This window comes from Amia ocellicauda, chromosome 11 (genome assembly GCF_036373705.1).
Source record: "Amia ocellicauda isolate fAmiCal2 chromosome 11, fAmiCal2.hap1, whole genome shotgun sequence".
Taxonomy (NCBI): domain Eukaryota; kingdom Metazoa; phylum Chordata; class Actinopteri; order Amiiformes; family Amiidae; genus Amia; species Amia ocellicauda.
In genome coordinates, this window is record NC_089860.1 from 10,106,177 (window position 1) to 10,130,300 (window position 24,124).

Consider the following 24,124-nt stretch of genomic DNA (forward strand, 5'->3'; position numbering starts at 1 on the left):
TTCAGATAACCGGGGTTGCATATGCAACCTATCGTTATCTTTCAAGTCGTAAGCACTGCCCAAGGGGGAGGGGCTACTGTATAACAAAACTGTCGCAAAGGAGGAGGCAGCGAGCTGATAAGGGAGCCTGCCCTGAGGTGACCGCAACACAACTCCAGACAGTAATCCCAGGGACCCCGAAGGGCCACACCTGGGCCGCCCAGTAGCAAGGACCACAGTCACGCTCTTCCCGGAAATCAGTGTCTTGAATCAGTGTCACGGGCGGGGCATGACGGCAGTATATCACTTAATTGAATAATTATTATATTATTATATCACTTAACAATTATAACGTGTGCACTTTATTTCTCACAATTGTTTATGAAGTGTGTTCTTTTTTTTTCTTCCTTATATTGTTTGAAGCACTTTTCTTGTGTTATTGGTTTATTGGGTTTTATTGATTGTTTATTTTTGCCGAGCACATGCCACCCGCCGCTCTCACCTGGACTTACCTGCACATTCTCTCTTAAACAGTCATTCGAGAGAGACATACGGGAGAAACAGAGACAGGAGCTGAACGCCCGGGTTTGAGGGAAGGAGGAAGAACCAGTGCTGGAGAGGTGGAAGAGGGAGATCTTTGGAGCTTCATCTTTCATTTTCTTCTAGCGGATTACAAATAATAACGCGGAGCTGCAACCCGGGGGCGGCGACGGTATCCCAGAAGACTTGGCAGCTAAGTCTATGGGTTTGGTGTCTGTGTTTGAGTAGCGAGGGTGCAGTAGCGGTTATGCATTAAAAAGAACGTAAAGAGACTTTATACCGGCAATCGAGATCTAGACAGTCGAATTTTTGAGAACGGCTTTTATTGAATTTGGCACCTCGATCTACTGGTCCCCACTTTCTCTTTTGGGGATTGTCCGGTGTGGAACTATCTGTGGAGAAAGAAAGCACAAGACATTTTAGTAGTACGGCAGGATATTGACATTGAGTTACTTTATCTTCATGACTGCCGTTGTGACAGGTTGATTCGGGAGTTCTGACTATTTGCTCACCTTAACTTTCCTTTGCTTCCAGTCTGTCGGTGCCTGTTTGGCCAACGAAGCGCCGGCTGGGTTTCTGCGGGGAAAAAGACTTATGGGAAGAACTGTGTACTTACATGGAAGGTTTGAGTGATGCCTGTATCTGTGGGGGTAAAGAGAGAAATAGGATTAGTATTTTTAGTATATTGTAATTGAGTCATTTCATAGAAACACTATTTTATTCTGTTTTAGTAGTGTTTTTGTTTTTTCCTTTTAGTTGTATGTTTGGGGGGGGTTTTCTATTTTAGCGCCGGGGATTAAAGGCGGTTTTAGTTAGGTTAATTGTAATTCAAATTGTACTATTTTGTAAATCTCCAGAACAGTCTTCGTGCCCTGACTGGACTTGTATTAATAAATATTGTTGTTACCCGTTTGTGTGGAATTTGTCTTGGGGTCCTGTCGAGCCTGCTCTGGGAGAAAGCGTGAGTAACAAGAGCTCCTCCCTCGTTAATCAAAGGAGGTGGCTTGGTCTTGCGTAGTCGCCCCCTAATTACCCACTAGGCGGTGACATCAAAGCAGGGCTACAGAGGTTAATGCCTCTGCTTACAATAGCAAGGACGGCTGCTCTACTAGTGCAGATTCCCAATTCCCAATTCCCAACCCCAATTCCGAAAAAGTTGGGACAGTATGGAAAATGCTAATGAAAACAGAGGAGTGATTTGTAAATGTACTTTGGCTTGTATTTAAACAAAACATTTATAAAGACAAGGTATTCGATGTTTTACCTAAGCAACTGCATAGTTTTTTTTAAGGTAAATGTTAATTTTGAAATTGATGCATGCAGCACATTCCATAAAAGTTGGTACAGGGGCAGTTTAGGACTAATAGCGATGTGACAAGTTGAAATAAGAAGCTGATGTGAAACAGGTGAGGCAATCATGTAATCATAGTATATAAAGTGCCTCCAAAAAAGGCCTAGTCCTTCAAGCACAAGGATGGGTTGAGGCTCGCCAATCTGCCAACAGATGCATCGGCGAATAATCCAACACTTTGAGAACAACATTCCCCAAAGACCAATCGGTAGGATTTTGGGCATTTCACCTTCTGCAGTGCACAATATAATTAAAAGAATCAAGGAATCCAGTCAACTCTCAGTGTGTAAAGGGCAAGGCCGGAAACCACTTCTTAATGCACGTGATCTCCGATCCCTCAGATGTCACTGTCTTAAACCGTCATGAGTCTGTAATGGAAATGCTGCCATCCAGACGTTGTCTTTTCCAGGGACGTCCCTGCATTTTCCAGCAGGACAACGTCAAACCACATTCTGCCTAGATTACAAGTGCATGGCTGCGTAAGCAGAGGGTGCGAGTGCTAGCATGGCCTACCTGCAGTCCTGACCTGTCTCTGATTGAGAATGTGTGACGTAGGGCGTGTAACTCGCTCACGCATTTTGCAGAGGTGATTGCCAGCAAAAACGCAGTCTTAAGTTAAACCAGCTTCAGCTCAGCTGAGTTCAGTGGCTCAAATGGGGCTTGGGTCCTGATGGCCATCGTGGCACCAGGTGCTAAACGTCCGCCAGAAGTGGGAATACTGCGACCTCGTAGAGGGAGCTCTCGCCTACTGAATAGTGGCTACCACCGCATCTGACAGACCCAAGGCAAGGCCCAGAGCTGGAGGAGGCCCGGATTGGGGTGCCAAAGCATGCCCTGCACCTGGGACAACAAGTCCGCTCTCACTGGGAGCTGCCAAGGCACTCCATGGGAGCTGCCAAGGCACTCCATGAAGGAGGGCGATCAGGTCTGCGAACCAGAATCTGCGAGGCCTCCGAGGGGCTAACTGATGCTCGTTCTCTCCTGACCTTCTCCAGGACCACCAGGAGAAGGGGGAATGGTGGGAATGCGTAAAGGAGACGGCCATGTGTGGGTAGCGCGTCGATCCCTAGGGTTCCTGAGCGGTCTTGGACGGAGAACCATAGTGGGCAGTGTGTGGCCGAGGCAAAGAGATCCACGTCCGCCCTGCCGAACCGGCTCCACAGTTGCTGTATCACAGACGGGTGGAGGTGCAATTTCGAGACCGGGGGGCTTCCCCGAGGGAGGAGGTCAGCCGCCGTGTTGGCCAGGCCTGGGGCCTGGGAGGTGAACTGCTCTGATGGAGCTGAACCGTGGCTGCACCCACAGAAGCAGACGGCGCACCAGACAGTACAGTCTCCGCAACCGGAGACCCCCTTGCCTGTCGATATAGGCGACCACCGCTGTGTTGTCCGGCCGAACCAGCACGTCTGTCCAAGGAGTACAGCCTATAGCTCCAGGATGTTGATATGGAGGGCCCTTGCTGGCTCCGTCCACCTGCCTCGGACTCCACGTCCGTTGCAGACTGTTCCCCAACCCTGCTTGGAGACGTCTGTCGTCATAACTGCTCGGTGGAAGACTGGCCCCAGGGGCACACTGAAGGTTAAATAGTGAGGGCTCCGCCACCAAGTAACTGTGACCCGGCGTGTTCGATCGCGGCGAGGATGCATCCTGAGAGAACTGAACCACCATTGCAGCGGCCTCAACTGAAGGAGGCTGAGGGGGAGGGTCTGTGATGCAGCCGCTGAGTTGCTGAATAAGTTGTTGATTTTGTTTTTAGGCAATACGAGGAGGGCAAAAGTCTCTCAAGAAGACAAAGAGAGAAGCTGCATAATGAAATTAATCAACTCCAGAAATCATTGGACAAGCAAAGGAAACTAAAGGAGAAATACAAAAAGATATGCCAGCACTTAAAGAAATACACAAATTCTCCACAATCTAAATAGAAGGAGCTGACAAAGAAATGCCCTGTAAACTCCATTATCAGGAAAACCATTTGTACCATGAAGCACTGATTTTAGACATCAATATCAAATATCTCAAGGCCAGAAAAGAAAAGGACAGGCAAATCATTTCAAAAGTAATAAGAGGGAGGATTGTCAGAAAATACAGATTACAGAGATTTGCAGAGTATGCCCTGGGCTTCTCATGTAGGTGCTGGAAACATCTGCAGAGCAAAAGTCTAAGCAACTTTGACAGGAAGCAGACCAACAGGTTCACAGATGCATTCAATAAAAAGGTGAAGACCTTCTATTCAAGAGACAATGTAAGCAGGATCACAACAGGGAGAAAACAGAGAATCACAAAGAATAAAGTGAAGATGCAAAAAAGGTTGCTGCAAAATATGCTGAAAAACCTGCACATAAAGATGTCTATCAGAGAACCCTGAGAAGCTATCATATTCTCTGTCTTTTTGGGTTGTTCATCCCTCCATCTCATCCACTCCATGAAGTGTTCAAAAGTAAAGATAACTGTAAAGAAAAACGCTAATGGCACACAGGAGAAACTCACAGGGTTGCAACACACCTACTTGCACAGGTTTAAAAGACACTGGTTCAACATTAAACAGCAGTTTGCCTACAGCAGAGAGCTCAAGGAACGGATGTCAATGGATGAGGTCTGGATGAGAAAACTACAAAGAAACATTTGGCAAAACTCAAATAGTGGTGGAATAAATTCAACCACACAACTACTCACAAAGTTGCGCTGTAGTCGATGTTCTATCTCCAGCATGCAACAATAAAAAAATGCACCACAACATGAAATGTCATATACCCAGTACTTCCAATTGCAACGTCATTACCTTTTTTACCCACCATTATGATTATCATTTAAAAACAAAGTCCTTTCTCCTGTCCTTCTTTATGAAATGAGCAATGGCAGGTTCATAAAGCTTGTCTTTTGACTTTAAATCCGAAAGTCCTCGGCAGTTGCCATCGCCATCATTACATACACCCACCATCCAGCTAGCAAGGCTCAAGCGTGAGAAAGCAAGACAAGGCTCGCTATTGGCTCTGAATTAGTGACATATACTTAGGCCCTCTAGAGGGCCTTGAGGCATCATACAATTGTCCCACCTATTACAAGACAGTTTGTGATTGGTTGATTCTACTGTCATTCCAAAATGTTGCTCTAATTGTCAATGACATTGGCTGGTGCCTTCTATTTAAAGCCTGAGGGCCTAGACAATGAGTGTTGAGCCCAGCTAGGATAGGAAGATCATTACAATTAAGATTAAATCATTGAAAACAAAATTACAAATTATAATATATAAAAATATATACAGATTTGTATCTATCATTAGGCCCTCTCTGGCATTTTTACTATAGAAGATCTTTGACTGACATGACACTCATCCATTATCAATACAATAGATTCCAGCAAAAGGTGAAATCGGTTCACCAATCCCGTTGTAAGAAAATCCTGGCAAATCCAATCAGAGAGTGGGCACTCCTCCCCCTTAGATATTTCCATATTAGATTTACACAAGCGATGATTGGAGTGATGACGTGTGTGAGAGAGAGTGAGAATGCCCAATTAATAACAGTGTGTCATTCTCAGCATTTAATGGACAAGAAGTAAAAAAAAGAAATATAGACCAACGGCCCACACAGGTCCAAACAGAACGGACCACCATTCTCCCACACTTCCCGATTGCCAGTCTGCCCCTGATAAAAACGTATAGTAATAAGAAATAAAGCATTGCAATAAACATGTATATTAAACATAATAAGCACGACTGCAATGATGATAGTAAAAAGCAATACAAATCATCATCATCATCATCATAATACAAAATAAACATAATAAATATAGCCAGTCTTAATAATATCAATAAACATGAAAAAAAGAGAAAAAAACATAAATAGATATATAAAACAAAATAATTGTTATAAGGCTTAATAATCTCAAAAATATATATAATTACAACATAATCAGTCTTAAAACATAAATGCATTCTTACAATAATGAATTAATGAATATCATTAATATTAGTAAAATAAATAAATAAATAAAACCATTAGTAAACATATCCTCATAATAATGTTTATTAGGCATCATAGATAATAATGATATGAGTTAAATAAAACTACAATGATCAAAAAATAATCATAAGGTTTCATAAATAAATACGCCCTCATAATAAGCAAGTCAATGATAAATATCAGCCATGTATTAAGGACTGTACGGTGTATAATAAACACTTACTGCTTCATTATAGCTTTTTAAAAATGTTATATATATAAAAATTATAATACAAATAGTAACAAATTAATCATCTAGATTAATGTTATTGAGATAATTTCATGCCTTGCACCATGTGTTCTCAAGTTTATAACTTAAGGAGAATTATATGTTTTTCAAGGTGTATATTATCTAATAGATTTCTCCATAAAGATAAAGATAGTGAGTCAAAGTCTTTCCATGAAAGTAAGCTTGCCTTTGCAACCAAAAAGATGATAGAATATGTTTTCATTTTTCTATTGGAAGTAATGAGGTGTGTCCAAGAATTACAATTCTGGCTGAAAATTGGATTTTATAACACAGGATTTTAAATAGATGGAATAACATTTTCTGGTGTGATTTTAATATGTAAAATGTGTCATGAAAATGTCTCATCAAGCTGAATATTACTGTAATGCAAAGTCGTTTTGAGCATTCAATCAATTGCAGATCTGCACACTGAAAATGTTGGTAGATTTAAGTTACTGCTTTATTGTGCAGCATAAATTTACATTATATATTCCTAGTTAATTTTGTCCTCTTAGTGACAAATTTGTGATTGTAGTGTTCCAGTTCTATTTTACAGGGTAAACAATGTATGTTCTCTACTTCGGAGCATTTGCAAAAAGACAGTGGGCCCGATATTCAAACTTCACACAATTTCCACACAAAATGACTGCCACGCAAGAAAAATGCGACTTGGCCAAAAAAGGAGAGATATGCAAACATGGCGGAAATCTTTGTGCGACATTGGAATATAGCATTGTTTTCCTGTGTCACAAACCCACTTGCTCCACTGCAAAGTGCACTATTATACCCACTGTTTGAACACAGTTTTGCGCAGTTATTGGATGACTGCATGATACTAATATTGTGCAAAAATATTCAGTCTATATTCTAATTAAGGCTTTCACGTGCAATATGTGCATGTTACACAATTTAATTTCGTTTGCGCAATATACGCATGTTTAATGTCAGCCCGGAATACATTTGCATCTCATGTTTCCAATTACCAAGTAATTACCATATGTTAATAAGCCATGCCATTAAAGGAACATGACTATACAGGTGGATGAATGAAGGCAGTGTGCTGGACAGAGGCAAGTGCCATGTTTCACAATCTGTTATTTGTACACACACACCTGTCATGGCTACCATCTAGTACTTCCACTTTTCCCCACATCAACCTTTCTTATCAGTCACTTCCCCCAGCTCCCTTCAATCAACATTCCTGAACACCATGTGCACTTCCCTGGATTCCTTGCCTGACCTACCAACTACGACTTTGTTTCCCTGATTGCCCGACCCTTGCCTATGACCACGACCCCATCTTTGCCCTTGATTGCCCCATTCTGCCGGTACCCGACCCACATTACATTATCGTCACTTAGCAGACGCCCTTATCCAGGCCTTATCCATTTATACAGCTGGGTATTTAAGGGTATTCTAAGTGAAGTACCTTGCTCAAGGGTACAACAGCATTGCCCCCACCCAGGATTCTGGTTATGAGTCCAGAGTTCTAACCACAACTCCACAGTGCTGCCCATGCTTGTCTGACCACCTCTACCACGCACCACAACTGGGTCCCACTGTTCCCGTGCCCCAGCGGTACGTTACAAAAAACTTCACCTCCAAATGGACCCAGTGATGCTGACCACCCAGAGGGCCATGCTCGGGAAGCATGAGCAGATGGTCCAGTGGATTGTGAACGCCGTGGACCAGCTGCTTGAGCACCTACCTGAACATCAGCCTGCCCCCTCGGTGACGGCTGATCCAGCTCCTGTTGCTGCCCCTGCAGCTGCTATCCAGCTGGTCCGGCTGGCTGTCCCAGGGAAATACGACGTCTCCCCCGACCACTGTAAGGGCTTTGTACTGCAGTGCCAGCTGTACTTCGCCCACCTGCCCATGTCATTCCCCACTGAAGAGGCTAAGATCACCTTCATCATCACCCTCCTGACTGGGAAAGCACTTGGATGGGCTTCCCTTAGTGCCAGCCGCCTTGGAGCAAGTCAGAGGAGCCCGTTACTTCACCAAACTGGACCTGCGCAGCGCCTACAACCTCATCTGGATTAGAGAGGAGGATGAATGGAAGACAGAGTTCATTACACACTCCTTCCATTACGAGTACCTCGTCATGCCTTTCGGTCTCGCTAATGCCCCTTCTGTTTTCCAGACGTTCATGAATGAGGTTCTGAGATTCTTCCTGCATTAGTTTGTCATCGTGTATATCAATGACATCCTGATTTACTCCACCTCCCTCTCCGAGCACGTTTCCCAGGTGCGCCAGGTGCTCCACTGTCTGCTGTACAAGGTACTCGACATCAAGGCAGAGAAGTGCGCGTTCAACCGCCAGCGTGTGGGCTTCCTCGACTACATCATCAATGCCAGTGGCGTACATATGGACATGGAGAAGGTGAGCGCCATCACCGACTGGCCACAGCCCCGCACTGTGAAGGAGCTGCAGCGCATCCTGGGCTTTGCCAATTTTTATCGGCGGTTCATCCGCAACTTCAGCCCCGTCGCCTCTCCACTGACCTCTCTATTATAGGGATCCCCCAGAACATTCTCCTGGACTGCCGCTGCCACTGCCGCATTCGCCCGCCTCAAGACAGCCCCCATCCTCAGGCACCCAGACCCCTCTCTGCCATTCATCGTGGAGGTGGATGCCTCTGAATCCAGAGTGGGGGCTGTGCTTTCCCAGCACCACAGAGAGCCACCCAAGCTTCACCCCTGTGCTTTCTTCTGCAAGCTGTCACCGCCAGGCGCGCTGGGCACTGTTCTTCACACAGTTCCTGTTCACATTGACCTACCGTCCGGGATCAAAAAACGTCAAGGCGGACTCCCTCTCTTGCCAGTTCGACTCCTCTCCTGCACCTCAGTCCGCGGAATCCATCCTGTCTCCCACCTGCATTCTGGCTCCCATTCAGTGGAGCATCTGGGACCAGATCCAGCACGGACTCGCCTCTGATCCGGCTCCTTTCACCTGTCCAGCAATTGCTGCACTGGATCCACGCCACTCCTGCCTCCGGTCACCCAAGTGTCAGCTGCACTGTCGCCTTGGTTTGGTCTCTAGTCAAATCTAATAAGGGAAAGCTAACTGGCTCCCCATCAAGCTGTAAAACAAAACAACGCATTTTCCTTGAAAATCAAAAGGTTGACTTGGTTGACTACATTATTGCTAAATTCTCATTGTGGAGTGAAGCTGCAGTTTCTTTTGAAACAGTCACACTATTCCTGCAGAAAACAAGTCAAAGACAGGAAGACTGATGCTGATCAAATCTTCTCTCTGCTCTTCAATTCAAAGTCATTCTTCGACACACATTTTCTGTTCACCCCCAAGCAAAGGAGATGAGAGAAGGCAGCTTATGGAGTTAAGCAAAGATTAGTCCACAATGAGCAACACAGTACAAACTTGTAGAAAGTAAACATCCAACACAATAAAAGTACAGCGGTTGTGTGGAGTATTAATACAAATAAAAACAAAAACACACATCGCATTTTCAATTGTTCATCAACTGTGGTGTCATTAGGAAAACTACCCTTATTAACAATTCATAATTTCTGCTACAGAAAAACTACAGTGTATCAAAAGCTTGTGAAATAAAAGCGCTTTCTGTGTGGCAGTGGAATGATTCTCTAGATTCCCAGGCCAGCATTCCAATGTCTTTCCAAACTATTCCCCAATAATAAGAGTAACACAGTCTTTTAGTCAAACAATCATTGCTTTATTGTAATCAAATTTTAAATTTGACAGATAAAAATATATATATGTAAATAAAACTCTTATTTTCTCTCAGAGAGGTCACCTAGTGAACATAATGGTGGAGAGAATGGGATGCTACAATTCAAAATGAATGACATAACCGTTATGACGTTGTACTGGGCGGCGTTGTCATAAGGCATGGAGATAAGTGTCTGGGGTATTAAGGGTTCAATAAGTATAGGTGTCTTTATCAGTGAAGCTCATTGGACACATCTTATACTGTGTGATCTGTGCTCTGTGAATGGCCTTGTACTGGAGTAGGTGCATCTTGGTGGATGTTGACACAGGAAAGGTGTTGGAACAAATCTGTGTCCAGAAGTTGTTATCAGTTGTAATTATTAGGTCAGATTCCCACTGGGTGATTGGAAGATAAATATCATTTTGAAAGTAAGATCAGGGGCATAGCCTGGATTTTAGGGCTCCATGAAAGAAAAAAAAAGTGCCGTGAGGGGGGGTGCTGCCGAGGTGCGGTCCAAGTTCCAAGTTGCGGATCGCGGCATGGATAGGGAGAGGGTAAATCACAGGTCCCTGCTGCTTTATATTGTTAAAGCAAGGCTGTTTTTTAATGGATTTGGTCATTAATGGGAGTTGACCAATCAAACATTCTGATTGTTCAATATATATCCATGAATTGTGATTCAAATCAAATTGACATGAAAGAGCTCTGATAGCTTGGTTGAGATGTTGATACCGAGAGATGTGATATTAGCGGAGGATAAAGGGATTCTATTTCATAAAGGGATCTATTTTCATAAATACAGGTGATGATATGTGCCAGAAGTGCTTGTCTCTTGATCTCTATTTTTTTTTTAATTTATTTTGTTTGATGAAAATTATATTCTCTTCCCTCTCAGTACTACTTTAGCAGTTTCCCAAAGCATTATTTGTGAAATGTCTGGAGATTCGTTTAGTTCCAAAAAGGATGCCCATTCTCTCTTAATAAAGTGTTGAAGTCAGTGTCCTTTAGCAAAGATACTCTGAAGCGCCATATGGTGTTGGGTCTTTGGCGTGACAGTCTGATAAATCAAAATTAATTGGTGCAATGGTCTGATATAATAATATGGTGCATTTTGTATTGGATATTTTAGAGAAGGTGGAGTGTGCTGTGAGAGAGCGATGCAGAGCTGAGAAATATGTGTTTTCACTTGCTGATGTTTTGAAGCCAAGACCAAAGTCAGTCATGTACTGTCTAATGGTTTCACAGGAGTTCCAGGCTCTGTGTTATTTGTGTTATTTGATCTGTCTATTAGAGGGCTAATTAAATCACCCCCAATAATACAGGAGCTGCAATTCGGACTTTGCTATAACTCTGCAGTGTCAGCAAGATAAGTGGGGTCCCGGGCCACTGTTTGCTTGTTTCTCCCCTCTGGATAATCTTTAGAGCAGTTAGAGTGGAGTGGGGGGGTTAGACAGGGGACTAACTAAGGGTGCTTCCAGTGGCTTCTTTGCATCATTCACTGTCCAGTCTGTCACAAGGGAAAACTGTACTGCATTGGGGTGGGCTGGGACATTACTTTCACGTGTAGCCTGTTTACAAATTGTGTGGGCTGAAGGGTGAAGGCCAGTCTTCATCCTTTTCTTCGCTGCCAGTCTGCTGAGGCTGCGCTGGGCCCTTCAAGGTCACCACCACATGCCCCCGGGTCTTCACACCTCTCCCACTGAGTCCAACGCCTCACAGGGGCCTTCCCAAGATGGAGTCAGCTTTAGGGAGAGCCCCTTATGCGGCTGGAAGCTGTACACTCATACAAGGCCACTTGGTCCATATGTGGGCCCCCGGCCGTGCGTGTCACACTGGTGCTTCTGGCGGGCGCCAGTCTGCGTGAGGTGGTCTGAGGCAAAGGTGTGGATGCGGCGCATGCGCTGATGGAGCTAGGCCTACACCCAGGGAGCTAGCCTGATTCCTCTCCTCCATCTGGTCGAAGTATCTACACAGGCAGGGCTGCTGGGAGAGGGCGTCAGCGTTCATGTGGCACCTCCCTGCTCTGTGCTCCACTGAAAAGTCATAGCCCTGCAGGACCTTGAACCAGCGAGCCATCTGTTCTTCTGGTTCCTTAAATTTCAGAAGCCAGGTCAGCGAGGCGTGGTCCATCCAGAGCCTGAACCTGGTGCTGTTCAGGTAGGGGCGGAAGAGGCAGATGGCCCTGACTACAGCCAGGAGCTCCCGCTGAGTCATGCAGTAATTGCTGTGTAATGTCCTGTGACAGCACTGCCAGAACGAAAGGCTGCTTGGGGTCAGGGTAGGCCAGGACAGGGGGCGTGGACCAGGGCCTCCCAGAGCTGGGTGAAGGCAGCTTCGCACTCCGGTCCCCCAGTAAAAGGTTGTCCCTTCTCTGTGAGGCGGTGCAGAGGGCTGGCAATGCTGGTGAAGTCTTGCATGAACCGGAGACCAACTCCAGGATGCTTCTCAGTTCTGTCACGCTCCCAGGGACAAGGGGGTACGAGTCCTTCTGGGTGATGTGATTTGACTGTTCATAGTCCAAGCAGAACCGCAACGACCCCTCCTTTTTCTGCAGAAGGACAGTTGGGACAGACAACGGGCTATTAGAGGGTTTATAAACCCTGCAGCGGCCATCTCCCTGACCTTCTCCTCCGCTGCTGCTCTCTTGGCAAAGAATACGGCAAAGTCGTGCTGCACCAGGTCCGTCCGTGTGCAGTCCTCATCCTGCACTGCGAACAAGTCCTCATTCTCGGCCAGCACCGCCTGAAGGTGCTGCTTTTGTTTGAGGTCCAGCCCCTCACTGCTCCTCTGAAACAGCTCCTGCACCACCTGATGGTCTCCGGAGAAGGCGGCTACTGTGTTGGCAGGCGTTGGGGGTTGAAAGCGCGGGGCCCCCTTGTGGTAAAGTCAATTTTGGATGCCGGTTGGGTTGTCATCTGCTTATGGTGGGTGTGAGCATGGGGCCCCTGAGCGTGGCTCCAGGCGTGAAGGTACAGTTGGGGGCCTAGGTCTGCACCTCTGCCTGTTGACTACAGTCCACCCCTTGTTCTCCACAACAGCAGGCAGCAATGGGGCCATGTTTGTGTAGGGCCCCCACTCTGCCCCTCATGTGGGGCTGGAGGACTGATGCGAGCAGGGTGTGGAGAGCGCTGCGGTAGGGGTTCAGCACTGACAGATGACAAGGGGTGACAGCGCGGCGATGTCAATACAGCCGAAGAGGAAGAGGATGGTGATGAAGATGGTGGGGGTGAAGACCCGCTGAGGTAAGTCCCCCTCTGTGGCTCACAGAGACAGGTCTGTCCTGATGTCCTCCTCGTCCACACCTTTGATGTAAGTACATAGTTACTGAGGCAGGAGGACTTCGCCGAAACCCTTTTGCTGCCTCCAGCTCTAGAAGCATGTCTCCAAGCTCTCTCAGCTTCAGATTGTCTTTGTTTGTTATTTTTGGAAAATGTTAAATTTTCTTCAGAAGTGCATATTCGATAACTTCTGGTGCACCACAGCAGTCTTCCAGTCTCTGCCATACCATCACAAGCCCTGCTGTTGCATTGTGAACATGCACTGATCTGATTCTCCTGGCCTGCTCAGATGACTCGGGCTCGAGCCATTTGGAGAGGAGGTCTAGCTCTTCTCTGGCTGTAAGATTTAAGTCTTGGGTGCTGCTACGGAAGTATGACTTCCAGGCCCAATCGTTTTCTGGGAGGTCGTCAAATTTCAGAAGGCCAGAACTCACCATTTGACGACGTATCCGGTATTTCGTTATGTCTGTAGCTCCTGCTGTAGCAGGTGAATATTCTTTGGGAGCAGCAGCAGAGCGTGGTTGTGGCTGGTGAGACAGCAGGGGAGTTTGATCGGACCCTCTCTGGCTGTGTGGTTGTTCTCCTACACTGCTAATCTCTCCTCTGTAGCCTAGAATTGTGTTCTGATAAAGGGAGATTATATCACTTTTCTGCAGGTTTCCTGAAGGACCAACAGACAGGTCACGGGTTACCTCTCTGCAGTGTCTGATGGCCGAAGAGGTTGGATGCTGATGTGCAGAATGGATCCACTCCTCCTGTAGCTGGGCCCACCGTGTAGTCAGTGTTTTTAGTGTTCTGCCCTCACAATGTGTCTGAAGTACAAGGCTTGGCAGACAGTGAACAGCTTCTCAATACAGAATCAGGAGGCAGGAGCGCTTGTACTCTGAAATCTGTGTTAGAAAATGATCTGCACACACAGACGAATACAAATGTAGACAGATAGATTTCAATCACGAGCTAACAGGAAAAAAGGGCCTAGCTAGTCTCAAACCACTTCTACTGTCACTTTGTTTTAAAGAGTATTAAAATAAATCAATATACAACTGTTTGCATATACAAGGCAATTATATATCCGTAGAACATCGTAAAACACAAATATATAGACATTACATAAAAACGTCAGATAATTTGCATGGCACAGACGGCTATTGCGCTAACACTTCCTATAACGGTCCTCAGCATAGATTCATTTATTGTCATGGTAACCATACAGACTAAATAAACATTAAAATGTGAAACTAACGTGAAACAGCACTTGAATCAGTGAAAACAGGCTATAATTATTTAAAAACGACAGTTTACTTACAGACTTCTCTTTCCAAGGCCTGTTATATAAGAAAAGGTGGAGCTCATTCTCGCTGCTTCTCTTCAGATTCGTTTATAGCAGAAGGAGTCCTGCACTGGAAGTTAGCGGGATCCGCTGCAGTAGTAAAGTGTAGTGTAAAGAAACAAAACAATATAATACTATGTACAGACATATATACAGCTGTCAGAACAACGGGGAAAACTCACATTTCTTGCTGTGAGGTGGGGGGGCCTCTTCACTGGTCACTCGAAGGCTGATCTGACATCCCATCGGCAAATGGGGCAGGATGTGTTGTCCTGGAGGAGAAGAAATCAATCAAAACAAAATTAGTAGTGTCATCCTGTGCAGAGAGCAGTGAATAAAACCCGCCACCCGCCAAACTTTTTAATTACCTGGATCAAAGTGTTTCAGAATTATAATATGACAGAAAAGGAAAGAGGAGCAACAAACACATGAATACACACACAGCCAGCTATTGCTCTTTATTCTGTACTCACTGGAATTCGAAAGCACAGTTGTGTTTCTGAACGCAGAGCGTCAGTGTGAGTGTGGTGTGGAGAGGAAAAGTCAATCGTTTAGACAAGTATATTGTATAAATTAGCTAGATAGATAGTTCTTATACATTTTGTATTTCGCGGTTGTGACCGGAAAACATTGCCACAAGGACGCTAATGTTAAGGCATTTTCATTGCAGCTCACATTGCAAAACTGCAATTGATGAAAATGTATAAAAAATTTAAAATAAAAACTTATTGGTCAGTCATTTACATCTGTAATTGCAAAATATTCCATTATGAAGCAAATAGTCAGAACCTTTATAGTTAATTTGAAATTGTGACAATAAACAGTTGTGATAATGTTGGGAAACAATAATACAAGAGTCTGACACGATGCGTGCGAGTTGACAGGTCTGCTATTATTATGCCATTTCCATACGGCTTCTAATAATGTAGATATTTATTTAACAAAGTGGTTGTGTTAGAGAAGTATTCATCAATTGCATCAATTACAACGTATTCATTTGTGTTGAAACGATTTGCGATAGAGACACGCATTTTCTGCTGCGTAGCGGAGATTCTGCTGAAGAGAAACGTGCGGTTTGTTTACAGTGCGTCTTTGCTGGCGTGCGGTATTGACCACTGGAAACAACATCACTGTCTGTCATCATTCCTAGAGATGATATATTTTTTACCCAGCCACAGACCGTGACTCTATGAATATCTAGCCAATCCAATGAAATCCTTTTAATGACGTGCAGAAACCCAGAGAAGGGAGTAGCACTGAAGAGGAAGTGGAGTATGAAGAGCAATAATGTGTCACCATATAACACCCCTTCTCATGTGTTGGTTTAGTGCGTTTATACAGATCCCCATTAGCTACCATGTTATTGCACATGTGATTGATTCATTTGAAAACGATGCTCCTGCCTCTACTAGCAAGTGTTATAATTCAAAACAATGCAATGTTTTGATCAAAGACCTTATAACACTTGCAAATAGAAACTGTGTGGGAGCATCTTTTTTCTATCCAGATCCTTTTCCCTCACAAACACACCTGTCTAGTCTATACAGGTGTGCAATTAGCTTTTGTTATGGTGATTGGTTAATTACCTGAATAAATGCAACGTCTTAACATGTTCACCACACATTTACGCACCCTCTTGCATTTTTGCTGAGGTTTTCCTTTGGCTGGTAAAAATACCAAGAGGCTGGTAAGTCTTTTCCTTCTACCAGACACAGTGGCTAGTGGCCAAAATAGTTAATTTTATCCCCTGGCAGAGAGTCATCGTATTTTTAAGGCACGCTCTACCGTGAAGTACAGTTGCAGTGAAATCAATCCCAGTACTCTGTATCCAACCACACAGACAGTCTAGGAATGAAGGGAGGGCTCACCTCTAGCCAGCGATCCACGCACTGCACGTGGTAGTCGTGTAGGCAGGGCAGGGTCCTCAGCTCCTCGTCCTCGTCGAAGTCCATCAGGCACACTTGACATCTGAAATACAGAACAGTATTGGACACAGCTCAGTCAGGGGACCAAACTCTGCTTAATTACGTACAACACATACTTGGTAGAACTGTGTGTATATTAATTCCAGCATATTAGATTGGGACCAGAGAAATGTGCCCATATAAGCTTATAACTACATTATTGCGATGCTCTCTTAGGTCAGTCTAAGCTGAGATTGTATTTTGGAGCAACATCTACAAACAGGGACTCCCAGGTCACTGGTCTCACAACTCTGCCTCTAGAAACAGATGCCTGGAAGTGAGTTTCATTAGATTTCACTGCGTCTAGAGACCCAAGGTGAAGAGAACTTGCTCTGACTCAGCAATAGGCTCTAGGAGGGCAACTCACGCTGTCTTCCCTCCACTGTGGGCCGGATCGAACCGCTTGGTGGGCAGGAGTTCAATCTGCGATGCGTTCAGTCCCTCGTCTCCAAAGGCACCACCAGGTTCCAGATCGTCGTCTGAGCAGGAACAAGAGCACAAAGCCTGGTTTAAAGCACTGCGGGTTTGTAAAGCAAAGCGAAAAACAGCACACAGCAATATCTGAAATTACCCATAAAACAAGAATAAACTACAAATCTGCGGGGACCCTGCTCTAAAACATCTGTCTGACTCAGACACATCTCTGGCCTAAACCACCTGCTGAGAAACCACTTCTTACCCACGGGCAGGAATTCCCACTCCTGTACCCCAGGATCCTCTCCATCATTTGCTACAGGAACCAGGAGATACTGATCATGACCTCCCAGCTCCTGTCCGTCAGCTCCCACAGTGACCAGGAGATACTGATCATGACCCTCCAGCTCCTGTCCGTCAGCTCCCACAGTGACCAGGAGATAGTCCTCATGTTCCCCAGGCTCTGGCGCATCGCCTTCTGATGAAGGGTCCACACTAACCTGAGAGGAGGGGCGGGAGGAGACAGGCGAGGTAGGGGGGTCCTGTCCGGGTTGTGCGCTCTGAGAGCTGCTCTGCTGCTGCTGCTGCTGCTGCTGCTGCTCTCTGTCCAGCTGTGGAAAACAACACATACATCAGCAAGCGCTACAGCACGAAACTGAGTTGTTCTCAGCGCCACCAGAAGGGGCACTGAATTGCTGAGCCAGGCACTGAGGATGGCAGCACTGACAGGACCTGTGTAGCGGCCACAAGCATCACAGCGCCTGCAGCAACGCCACTGACCTGCAGACGCTCTTCCTCCGTCTGAGCAGCGCGCACCACTGCCACAAACACCACATCTTCATCATCTTCAACCTCCTCCGCTTGTCCTACTTCCACCAGGAGGGGATCGCTGCTCCTGAGGGAGGGAAAGAGGGAGGGAGAGAGGGAGTGAGAGGGTGAGAAAGAGGGAGATGTGGAGGTGGAGGGAGAGGGAGAGGTGGAGGTGTAGGGGAAGGGACAGGGGGAGGGAAAGGTGGAGGTGTAGGGAGAGGAAGAGGGAGAGGTGGAGGTGTAGGGGGAGGGACAGGGGGAGGGAAAGGTGGAGGTGGAGGGAGAGGGAGAGGTGGAGGTGTAGGGGGAGGGGCAGGGGGAGGGAAAGGTGGAGGTGGAGGGAGAGGAAGAGGGAGAGGTGGAGGTGTAGGGGGAGGGACAGGGGGAGGGAAAGGTGGAGGTGGAGGGAGAGGGAGAGGGAGAGGTGGAGGTGTAGGGGGAGGGACAGGGGGAGGGAAAGGTGGAGGTGGAGGGAGAGGGAGAGGTGGAGGTGTAGGGGGAGGGAAAAGTGGAGGGGGAGGGAGAGGGAGAGGGGGAGAAAGCAGGGGCCGAGGTGGACAGGTCCGGTGTGGATGGTGCAGATTGAGCACTGGTCTCTCATGTTGATTGTTTGAAAGAGAAGGAGAAGGAAATGGAAAAGCACACATTTAAAGTGTCCCATTAAAGCAGCTACATTTGTATGCTGTTGTTTTTCTCCAGCTGTGGGGTTTAATGTTGTTTAAACACTAGAAGAGCCGAGCCGGTCAATTTGACCGATTTGGTTATTCAAATTTGAATTACTGTGTTCCTAAATACACAGCGCATACCCATTCCTGACTTTTCCTAACTATATGTCCTAAACATGCCTACAGCGTTTTAGCTGCATAAACGCTAAAATAAATACGTTTATCTAGAATACATTTACCTAGAATAGCCAAAATTGGGTTATTCTGACCAGTCATTTACATACATAAGAAATCAAATATAACACATAATCCTGCCTTTCCTTTACAATGCAGTCAGTCTGGCGCTCAAGTGGCGATCTCTACCTGTCTACAGTATTTCATGTCCTTGAAAAACACACGCATTGTACAGCATTACAGGTGTGTTCTTACAATTGTAGTCAGATTGAGCGGATACAGTGATTACCCTGCAAATAGACATGGATTGGAAACGGAGACTGAAGAGAGCGCCTTTTGGAAATGCCGTGTATATGAACATGACTGATTCAGGGGACATCATTGATACTGGGAATGACAGATCATTCATGGGTTTGTGTCAGTGTTGTGAAAACATTGTGAGTGAAACACAGGTCCAAATGCACGTAGTACAGAGCGCTGTCCCTCCCGAGCACGTAATCAATTCTGATTCGAACTCCCGACTCCAGAACTCTCTTCCACCACACGCTCTTTGTTTCGGTAAATAATGTGGAAAAGTTCAACTACAGAGTTCAGATTGTTGTTAGAAGAGTCTAAAGCATTTCAAATCAATGTTGAACTGGCATTATGAATATACTGTGTGCATATGTATGTATATATACAGTGCTTTTAGAAAGTCTACACCCCCTTGAACTTTGTATATTTTGTTGTGTCAGTGTAGGCCATTTTCAGACCACAAAACAAAACAGAATCTCCCAAAACAGGATTCTTTCTTGAGTTTCCTTCGTGCCAGATTTGTTTAGTGCTTGGGATATTGTTGTCACATCCATTAGACCAGTCTTGGCCATAAAAGCACAGAGCTCTTGCAAAGTTGCCATTGACCTCTTGGTAGCCTCTCAGTTCAGCCTTCTTTCTCATTCACCCAGTTTGGAGGGACGGCCTGATCTAGGCAGGGTCTTGGTGGTGCCACACACTTTCCACTTCTTAATAATAATCTTGACCGGCTCCAAGGAATACTCATGGCCTTTGATATTTTTTAAAGCCATCCACTGATCTGTGCCTTTCATCAACTTTGTCCCCGAGTTCTCTTGAAAGCTCCTTGGTGCTCACGGTTGAGTCTTTGCTTTGATTTGCACCAGCAAGCAGAGGGAACCTACAGGAACTGCTGAATTGATCCTGAAATCATGTGAATCACTAGAGTTTAACACAGGTGGAGGCCACTTAACTTGGCATTTAACTTGATTTATTTCATTTCACATGCACAGGGCAAGAAGACTGTGCTAGGGCAGTTTTATCAAAGACACCACGAGGAACTGTACACAACGGGAATAAATATAATAAAACATACTAAAACCTGCCTTTAATATTCAGGGGGAATAAAACACTAAAATCCCCTAACAAAAGAAACGACAAAATTCTCTAATAAAAGCTATCCATTAGAAACTACATTTCCCCTTCCTGTGAACAAATGCACGGTAGCAGCAAACAGACTTCAGAAGCCTGTACACACAATAAATATCAATATTCGATTTCGAAGACAATACAGCAGCACTTAGTAGTATCGGGCTTCTGTCTCGTCAGGTAGCAGCAACACCATGAACCACTCATAGGTAAGTGAGCTGCCGGCTACAGGACTACTTCATCTGTGGCAGCTCTGAGGCCGGTAGCCGTTTCGGGCCGGGCAAGACTCGGACTGGCTCCGCGCCAACCGACCAGAAATCGAGGCAGGTAATGTCCATTGACAGAAGCAACTATTGTGCAGATAGAAATACTAAGGTCTTCTTTTTCAGGTTGTGGGTCCGGGAGCGGCCACCAGGGAGTGAGGGAAGACAGCAAAAGCCAAAAATGTGAGGTGCAAATGCACATCTTTCTCTGAGGAAACCACAAACTGCCACCACCACTTCCCGTGGTGTATTTAATAAAGTGTTAAAATTGCCGAATCTGGGTCTCCTAATTTCAATCATCAATACTGGCTTTTTCAACAAGAATTCTTAATACAGTCGGCAACATTGGGATGGAAAAATTGATTTTACTTTGTCTTTGGAGTCCAGAAATTCAAGACAGCATTTTTGAACCAAAATTATTCCAAAAATTCAGTGAAATAGACATAAAACAAAGAAAAAAAAACGAAACCAGTACTAATGAAAAAAAACTCGAAATAAAAGTAAAAATGGCCTTAGGCACAACGAAAACAGCACCACTGATTGCTAGTGACCCTTCCTGTTCAGCAGCAGAAAGAGAAGACCCCTTCGTGTCTGTTCGTACAGCATTTAAACTCATTCCCCAGAAATGGAAGAGTCCACCCCCATTACAGAGGTAGGGAAGAAAGACAACAAAACAAACTCTCCATTTGTACAGAATCTATGCACAGCATCATCAACAAGAATCATCATTTCTGTCAGGCTAATGGGATAATACCTTGCATGCAAACTTCCAAGTAATTATGTAGAGTATGCATCTTCTGGCACTTCGCTATAACGGCGTGATTTGAATAATCAACTCCTGCTGTTTATATGCACGCATGTGTGTGTGGACTTGAAGGAGAGTTGGATTATTAGGTTAGATGGAGTTTAAATTCTAAAATATAGAAGATTTAACTAGACAGAGAAATAGAGATGGATAATGAGCAAAACTATTTACATCCAACTGTCCTCGTAACACACACACATACATTAACGGCGTTATGGTATACTGGGGTTTCAGTTTTAAACACGGCATGACAGCTCAAGCCCGTTCATCACATGTGTCTCCTATTGTATAAAATAAGCCTTAAGTGGAATTATCTTTGCCGTCTGCTCACACAAACTGCATGTGAGGACATATCTTATACTGTACAATAAGGAACAGCCCAAATACAAAATGAACTTGAATAAAGATACCTGTCAGGTCAGGACATACTGTATTGTGAAATCGTCTGGCAGTGTAACATTGTGACATCTTGTTTCACAGATGTGACAAACCAGAGGAGCTCGACGTTCCGCAGCCGCCTTCGACAGAGATGAGGTACTTTCTTTACAGTTTTAACTCCATTCTGACACTTTCTAATATTATCAGGATGTCTGGATATTATATATTTCTGGTGCCTCTGAAAATGAATTAGCACTTCGATCTTTTGAACTTTGCATAAGATAGTGAATGGAGTCCAGTACACCTTGTGAATTTGGTAAGAACTCATGGAGAATGTGGAAAATACATTCAAGACATTCCTATGAGTAACGACACACAAACTCTTTGGATTATTTAAGTCAATTGGCTGAATTTAAAATTCCTGATGAACTAACTCCCCCCCGCTCTGTCTTCTGCAGGAGCCGTTCTGTTGTCGAGGACTTTAAATTCGTTGCTGTGCTCGGCCGAGGAGCTTTTGGAAAGGTATATCCCAGTAATCCATGTCAGATATTTGCTCGACGCCATTTTTCCAAAAAGATATTTGTGGACAATTGTGAAATTATTTCCACTTTTTAACCTTTAACAGAAACATTGTCTGTGACTTATTAAAGCCCAGCATTAGTGAGGATGTATTACTAAATGCTTGTGCTGTGAATGTTGATCCTGGGCGAGAGAGTGGAGTTTGACCTTTTTTGACAGTTTTGAATCTGTCTTGCTTTGACAGGTGCTGCTGGCCGAGCACGTCGTGACCAAAGAAATGGTTGCGGTGAAGGCTTTGAAAAAAGGAGACATTATCGCCAATGGTACTGTCGACAGGTATGGCTTCATTTTTATTGTATTGAGGCTTCTGGGTTTGAAAGCTGAGCAAAGATAAACAAACCTAGTGATGTTTTTAATGATGTACACAAATACACTGCATTAGCAAGGTCTTCAGTGACTGTTTTCACTTTCTTACTCTGAAGGAAAGCTGCCATTTTAATGCATCTCTGGACTTATTCAGCCAAGCTGTTTATGAATGTATATTCACATGCTGTGTGTCTTTTGTCTCGCTTCAGGTTCCAATGTGAGAGAAGGATTTTGGAAACCGTGAGCAGTGTGCGGCACCCCTTCTTGGTGAACCTGATCGCCTGCGTTCAGACGGAGGTTCATGTATGGTTCATTATGGAGTATGCTGCGGGGGGAGACCTCATCACGCACGTTCAGGCAGGAGTGTTTCCAGAGCCCCGGGCTGTGTAAGTGAATCGTCCATCTTGGTAGAAGTAAAAATAATGATGTCATACCTGAGGTGCGTTTCAGAACTGTGTACCTATATATTCAGAAAGTATTGCACATTATTATTCCTGACCATTGGCACACAACCTCCGAATAACAAAACAAAGCACAACTAATCATTTACATTATTACAGAAGGTATGCAGATTGACAGTTGACCAGATTGACAGTTTTTGTTTGTATTGTCTTTTAGATCCAATAACATAGGTTGCTGGAGTTCCTGCATTGACAGGAAATTGTCGGCTCATTCACACTCGAATGCAATCCGAGCTTAAAAACTGCTTTTTGTGTCGCTGGTGTCTTTTCTTGAACAGATTTTCTGCTGCCTGTGTGGTGCACGGCCTGCAGTTCCTGCACGAGCGGAAGATCGTATACAGGTAAGTTATCACACATCAGCCATTTGTACAATATACAAGCAAGAAAAAATCTAGTCTCACTGAGAATAAACCCAACCTAAACTATTCACCCACTGAATTTCTCTTAGATTTTGAAAATGATTTATTGTGACACTCACAAGTCCTCATAATAGAAGTCATGTCCTAAAATCAGTGCAGACATGTACCTGAATGCAACAAGTTTGAGAAATGTATGTTTCTGTTCATTGTTGACAGGGGAATAGTTCTTGTGTTCCTGGCAGGCTCTGTCTATATTCTGCAATCCAAGTGATTATACTGTATTTTCATTCCAGGGACTTAAAGCTGGACAACTTGGTGCTTGACGCAGCTGGCTATGTCAAAATTGCAGACTTCGGTCTGTGTAAGGAAGGTACATTAAAATTCTTGATTTCCTAGTATATGTATAATTTAATTTTTTTTATTTGTATATTTAATTTACAATGTGATATTTTTCCGGAATCCTCTTAATTTTCCTGCCTAGGCATGGGCTATAAAGACCGAACTAGGACAGTGTGCGGCACCCCAGACTTTTACGCCCCAGAAGTCCTCACCAAATCATCGTACACCCGGGCAGTGGACTGGTGGGGGCTGGGTGTGGTCATCTTTCAGATGCTGGTTGGCAAGGTGGGTATTCTTAACAGAACTTCAAATTTAAGACTTCAGTTGGAAAAGTGTTAAACGTCTCCCGATAAGGCTGTAGTGTAGTCGGTCCACAAGCCAGTCACAGGGGTAACTGTTGCACTCTTTTAATCTGTCGAATCTCTGTGACTTTTGGCCAATTGTGTGCCACAGCTTGAGGCATTATCTGGATTTCAGGGAGAAAACTGCTCTAAGCGAAAGCTTTTAATGGTTCAGCCATTCAAGAGCCTCATATATAAGCTAATGCAGTATTAAAGTGAAAGCAGTAGGCCTCTGTTGAGGTAAGATCATGATCCTCTCGTGGTTTCATTATGATTAAAATGATTTCATTGAGTGCCATCAAGGCAAAGTTAAATCTATACCACCAAGGGCCAGGTAGGATTTCATTCAATCCTTGAGGACTTAATTAGACTTTTTGAAAACCTAACATTATAGTTGCAGAAGCTGAAACACATCAGTATTTTATTTCATACAGATCGCTCACGCAC